We start from the raw sequence: 7,779 nt of genomic DNA, 5'->3' as shown, positions 1-7,779 counted from the left end.
AATATAAAATAATTTCTCACAGAATTTTTTGAAAATATAAAAAATAAAATCAAAGGAATTAAATGATATTAAAAAAAGAAAAAAAGCTAGCGCTCAAAATCTACGATGATTTACAATGCCAAGGCCACCAAAATGATTTAAAGCTACAAGAGACTAGTGCTTAATGTAATTAACAGTTTTATGGGCCAGCTATCAACATGCCAACACATTTATCGACCGAAGCCGCTAAGCCGCATCACTTAAATATATAATTTTGCCCGTAATCACAGTACACTGGCCTGCGGACAACTGTTTCCAGTTGTATCAGAATTCTGAAGAATTTAAGTTTTAAGTCTAGTGAAATCTGTTGCACTTCAGGAGCCCCTTATAACCAATATGTATATAAGTATCTGTGTATGTAGTATGTAATACCTTCAAAAATTATTGGAATACATTTGGATTACATGATCCGTTTAGTAGTTTTTTTTATAACGACATGGTCCACAGACATACGGACATGTCTGTCTTAGAATCTTGTAAGGACCCAAAAAATCGATTTGGATGAAATTTGCACCAAGGTTAGTACTATCGGATGGTAGGCCAGACACAAATTTTCTGCTCTATCGGTCAAGAACTGTCCATTATGGGACTATAAGCCCTTAAAGGAAATTGTATAAGCTTTCATCTGCGCGCCAATAGTTGATAAGTTATACTCATTTGAATAAAACCCTGTATGACCAAAATGTCCAACTTTGACCCCCTATAAGACCGGCAGTTCTTGACCGATAGAGCTGAGAATGTGTGTCTGGCCTATTATTCAATAGTAACTTGGTGCAAATGTCATCCAAATCGGAAGACATCGATTTTAAAAGTTGGGTCACATGACACGAAATTGCTAATTTATACTTTTGTGGGTTTTAGATGAATCATTCCATGTGTTACAAACGGAATGAGAAAATTTTATACACTAATTTAATATCTATAAATTACACATAAAAAATACAAAAGTTTTAAAATTGTTTCCCCTTTAACGTATGTGGCAACGACTTTTTTATGTTTACAAAAAACAAATTTCAGAAAATACCAACAAACTTCAAAAAATTTTTTTGTGAGAGCGGAATGACACTACCTTCATATTTTTATCATGATTACAATTGTCTACAAAACATTGATGGTTACAGTAACTGAAATATACTCATAACAGATATTTTGATTGTAGTAATCGAAATGTTAGTTATTAAAACATATCTTTTTAAAATCAAGTTGATTGTCTTTACATATTGATTGAGAACACTTTCTTGATTATTACTGGAACTGTAATTCTTTTATAGATATGAATTTTTAATTGTAAATATAGAAATTCGTTTATATAATCGCAATGGAAATTCGGAACATATTACTAATTTACTGTATTAGTAACCAATTTCCAACTCTTCTTTTTTCTGTGTGTAATAAAAAAATTTTTCATAAACTGATTTTCTGAAGGATGCTTTATGTGGGGGATAGGGTTAAATTTGGACCGATCCTCGAAAAATTGGTGGAAGGATTTATGTTTATATAAAAGTTATTTATGCTGAATTTCATCGTGATATTAATATTAAGAGGGGAATTATGGAATTGAAGTCATTTTCTGAAGGAGGGTTTGTATGAGGACTAGGGTCAAATAAGACCGTATTGTCTAAAGAATCAGCGGTATCACCCTAGTCCCCATGTAAATCCTCCTTAAGAAAGCGACTTTAATTCCATAATTCTCTTAATTACATCAATATCACGATGAAATTCAGCTTAAATAACTTTTAAATAAATCTAAATCCTTCCTCTAAATTGTAGGATCGGACCATATTTAGCCCTATCCCCCATATAAAGCATCTTTCGGAAAATCAGTTTTGAAAAAATTTTATATTAAGAAAAAGATTAATAACATCGTCAATTGCTAACGGATTTTTAAAAACAAAGTTGCGTTTTACTCGTGAATAAACATGGGTTTCTAATTGGTTAATAAATAGTACGATTCGTACATAAAATATTTTCAAAAAACGTCTCCAAACTTGGACAACGGTACAAAATTAAAATAAAAAATATGTTTGCTGATGAAATTCACACATATCTCTCCAGGTTACTTAAACGTTATATATGTCATTATAAAAGCCTCAGCTTCTGCTTAAAGGTACGAAAAACCGGGTTTTTATCCGTAACTCAAGATTTTGGAGGTGTTTGGCAAATTTCAAAAACATGTTCTTATTCTACTCGGATCCACCTTCGGTTATTTTGTCTCACGGTGTAATTAATTTGCGGCTAAAATATTATGGAAGTGTTAGAATGCCTATGAAAATTGTTTAAATAGGGATTTTAGAATAAGCTAAAATTACATAGTTCATGTTTAACAGAAGCGTTCCACGTTTTTCCAATTTTTTTACATTTAAGAAATAATGAAAATCAGACTAGATCTAAAGTTATACAGTTGTATTCATAAAAAATGCTTATTTTAGATTTAAATCACACAATAGTTAAAGTACACTTTAGACTTAAAAGCCATTAATAAAATTGTGGTATTCATAAACAAATAATAAACCTACATTAACTATTGTGCTGTTTATTGTTTAACTTGGCAGCACTGTACAATTTGGCTGTCATTTTCTGTGTTAGTGTTGCGAACAATTAGGATAAAATATTCGTTGAGTCGGTTTTCTTAATTTTATATTTTTGGTTATAACACATTTTTGAAAATAAGAACGAACTTTTAAGAAAAATAAATGTATACATGGCTACAATAAATATATACTTAGTTCAGATGAATGAATATAACATATATATTTTTAATTATAATTAAAAGTATTCGAATAACGAATATTTTGTGACAAAATAAACATCACTATGCACATTTTGTTATTTTTACTTATTTTTATAGCAATTTTTAATAAATTTTTGCAAATACTGATAAATTTCTTTGATTAAAGACTACATTTTATTGCCGGAGAAGATATTTTGCATTGATAGAACACTAATCAATATAATTCACACTCTTAATTACTTCATGGCTTTATATTTAGCGAATAAACTATGAAAAAGACAAATAAAATGATTGTGGCCATGATTTGATTGACAAACGGGCATTTCCAAATTGCCAAAAATAGTATTAACCAACTGGAATACTGTCAAATATTCATCTATTAATCCAATAATGCCTAGATTTTAGTTTTTTCACCTAAATAGAAACTTTTAAAATTTATCTGGAATTTTATTTACAAATTTGTAAACATTAAAATTACAATTTTTAGACTTCACTTCAGAATAAAACATGATTAGTTTTCGTCTTCAACCTAAAATTAATGAAAAAAGCTTAATCAGAGACAAAATTTGTAAGAATTCAACTTATTGTTGGCTTAAAGTAGGGTCGAGCGTACAATAAATTTTTTCTATTTGTCATTGGTTTATTGAAGGTATTTTAAGCTATTTGACGTTTATGAATACCATTTTCGTGGATTTTGCTTAATAATGTTTAATAAACCTAAATTAACTTTTTATGAATACAACCGATAATCTTTTAAACTGTTAAAAATCAGTTAGGCAATGTTTTATTAATGAAATTTAAACGTAAACGTCAATTTTTTTCAAATTAAAATAGATTTTGTTATTTATAATGAAAAACCGGTTAACCGGGTTTTTCTGGATTTGAAAAATATCAACCGGTTTTTTCAAATGTCAACTATTCGAAAACCAGGTTTTGGAAAATGTCGAATAATCGATTACCCTAATATATACATGCTTTTCCTTTAAAATTTGTTGTTTATGTTGATTATATTGTTGTTTTTAAATCTTTTTCTTAATACCTTATTTTTGCTTTTATTATATTGACTGATCTTTTACTTATTTTCTGCATCTAATGTACATATCTACATTATTACGTAGATGAAGGAAAGTGGGAATGTTGGGAAGCAAACAAAGGATAATGTGTTGTTACAATAAAATTATCTCAAAGTAAGCTAAAATTGCTACCGTAGCAAATTAGATTTAAGCGTGTCACAGCAAATTTGTGTTTTACATCCTGAAACATTTCTTGTCCTATTATCATTTTCATAAATGTCAAAACTTCAGGGTGTGGTTTGCAAATAGATACGATTTGTTTTTGTACATTAGGGCGGCCAATTATTTTAGATTTTGAATATGCATGTTTTTCGAATGTTTTTTTAATATATTAAATTTTAGTTTCAAACTTCTTTAGTACAATGTTCTTTCTCTTTATTTTGGCAAAAAGTTGTTAACGATTTCAGTGTCACCATTTTGTATTACTCTAGTGAGCCTTTGGCACCATTTAATCTTAATACAACGTTCGAAACTAGCTTGACAATTTGGGCAACCATTTTTTCATTAATAATATACATACATATGTAAAATGTAAACATTTGCAATACACGTATTGCAAATAATTTATATACCCTAATGATGCAAGCATATGTTTTTTAACGTTGAATTGATACCGTATCTACAAAGAATTAAAAAACAATAGGGGTTAAATCGTTTTATGGTATTTTAGCAAATATGTACAATTGTTTGCTAACATTGCATGTCGCGTGAAATGTTGTGATTGTATCCTCCTATTTTTGGCTTCCTATTTGATTGTCATTGTCATACATTATGAATGAATTGGGAACAGACGGACACGCATTCATGGTGGTGGGTAAGGTAAATTAATTATATTCTTTTAATACAATTACAACCATATATAAATATAAACCGTGTTTTTCAACAATAGAATTATTGTTGGTATTGTGTGCCTTGTAAAAGGATAGTTGTGTTTCTTTTATTTTCACGGTATTTACATCATACGAATTTTTAATATAGAGCAATTTTAAAAGTAATTGTATTTACGAACGGAAATCAAAGTATATCATATACTTACAATTATTATTTATATCTGAAAATGAGTTCATTTCACGGTTTTATGCATTAAATAAATCAAATAAGCATTATAGTCCAAAAAATATTCATATTAATAGGGTCTTGTTTCTAACGTCTGTTTTTTTTTCTGCTCTCAGTAGTAAACAAAGAATAATAAGAAGTTAGACTATGACTATAACATATCCCTCTCCACAATACTTCAAAACTTTTTCCCGAAAACATGAAAATAATTTCACTTCTTACACATTTTCTTACACACACAATACATTTTTAACCGTCTTGTCTATACCCGAGCAAAACTACGTACATCAATGCCCAGCATACCCGGCTATGTCATACAATTTATATGGCTATTTAATCTTTTTATAAATTTTTAGTGTATAATTTAGATAAATTCTTAAAACTAATTTAAAAAAACGCCAGTACAAATAAATTAAATAGTTTTTGATCACATACCATTAAATTTTAGTATTTTTTTAAGTTTTCTCATTGTTTTCCTATTAACAAAAATATCATATGCAAAAAACCTTAAGAAAATCCCTACATAACGTATAATGTACATTATACAGAATTTGACTTTGTAAAATTTTGACTTGAAGAAGCTATTACTCTTAAACGGGGTAAGATAATTGAACAAATTTTTTTCTGTATTATTAATTGAGGTATATAAAATCGATTAGCATTAAATAGATTGTTTTTGTTTTCGTTAGTAGGGAATTTATTTGCAAAAAAAGATTATTAAGTGATGGTCAAAAATTAAAATTTGAATAATCAAACTCAAATATTTGTTTTTATATAAGGATAAAATTATTGCAATAAGCATAATTTTACTTTACTAAGTCATATATAATGAAAAAAATTTAATTCATCAAAATCGGTCCATATTTGTAAATGTTGCAGGGTCCAAAGTATATTTCACATTTAAATTTATGAACAATGACATATTACTCTCTATTTTAAACAAAATTTGTTGTTTAGTTCAATTTTTTTCATAATATACAAAAATATATATAATTCAAATAATAGAACTGAAAATTTATAATGAAACTTAATTTTTGTCCGATAACTGACATATAAATTTTGCATACCCGGGTATGTTGGGTATTGATGTACGAGGTAAAAGTAGAAAATCGGTCATAAATCGGTTTAAAACATATATATCTAATTAATTTTTGGAAAATTTATAGAAAACATTACTCTGATAGAATTCCCCAAATTTTAAGTCGATACCATATATATATCTCGAGATATATCACATACCCGGGTATGTGGGTATTGACATAACGAAATAGTTTTACTTTATGTAAACGAGAAATATATATTTTAATTTTTTGACAATTAATATTTGAGGAATTTAAATAAAACTAGAAAAAACGAGGTTGTAAATTTGAGTATTGAAAATAGGAAATAAATTTAAAATAAACATAATATTTTGCAAATATGGGAATAAACAAATTATACAATGTACATACTTATTAAATGTTTACAGACCAACGCTTGTATTTATAAACAAGTAAGAAATTATAGTCGGGCGAGGCCGACCATATAATATCCTACACCTTTGACAAAAATATAATGTGATTTAGTTGCCATAATAAAGCATTTAAGTTGAATTGTACCTTGCCTGAGATATACATACTTAAGCCGTTTATTGTTGAATAAAATTGTAGACATTTAAGTGAAATTTTGATGGGGGCTTTTCATAGGGGCTAGGGTCATATGAGAACCTATTATTATGGAATTCGTGAGGGTCATCAAGTCTTGTATACAACTTGGTTTTTGCAGCTTTTTGTCGAGATATGAGTATATTAAACATAATTATGAACTTAAAAGCCCTATTCGACGGGTTCAGTTGTATGGGGCTTCGTCTACGGTACCGTAAAAGATCATGTGCCAAATTTCATTGAATTATCTCCAAAATTGCGACCTGTAGTTTGATTACAACTAACCCACTAAAGTGGTGTAGGGTATAAAAATCTTATTTTGCTTTCAGTACACATAATAGTTAAAGCACACTTTAGCCTTAAAAACCAATAATAAAATTGTGATATTCATAAACACACCTACATCCCAGCAAAATCTTTGCTTACAATGATTACCATTGAGTACTTCATTAATGACTTAATTTGTAGGCAAAGTCTAAAATAAATTAAAATAAAGAAACAAACAAAAATAAAACAGTTAGTTTTTCTGTTTTTTTCCTTTTTTTGTGCACACGATATCAAATGTCTATTTTTAGACAAACAGAAAATAAAATAGTATTTGTGTGTGAAAACTATTATTTGACGCACAATAAAACAACAAAGCAGTGGTGTGGTAAGAGTAGCATTCAACTGGTAGACGGAAGGTACTGAGTTCAACCCCAGTCTGTGTCGACTTTTTATTTTTATTTTTTCATAAATATTCTATAAATAACTCTACTAAAAAACAACTTATTTCCAACCAAATAATATTGACTTACTTTTGGAACATCTCAAACAAAAATAAGTACTTTTTCTAGTAGAATTGTAAGTACTTTACTCGATGAGTTCTGGTGATTTTTCTAGTGAATTTGTAAGCAAATATTTTGCTGGGATATACATATTAACTATTGTACTGTTTTATATTTAACATGGCAACACTGTACAATTTGGATGTCCTTTTTTGTGTTAGTGTTGCGTACAATTAGGATCAAATATTCGTTGATTCGGTTTTCTTAATTTCATATTTTTTCACAATAAAAACATACTTTTAAGAAAAATAAATATGTATATATATAATTTTAATAAATGTTTATTTAGTTCAGATTTATTATCAAAAGTATCTGAATAACGGATATTTTGCGACAAAATAAACATCACTATTACTTATTTTCCTTGTAATTTTTGATAAATTTTTGCAAATAATAATAAATTTCATTGA

This window comes from Lucilia sericata, unplaced genomic scaffold, assembly GCF_015586225.1.
Source record: "Lucilia sericata isolate MDLA Ls3-8-SP2 unplaced genomic scaffold, ASM1558622v1 Contig000297F_arrow, whole genome shotgun sequence".
Lineage (NCBI taxonomy): Eukaryota > Metazoa > Arthropoda > Insecta > Diptera > Calliphoridae > Lucilia > Lucilia sericata.
The sequence above is the reverse complement of the archived record's forward strand: the minus strand, read 5'-3'. Positions refer to the sequence as shown.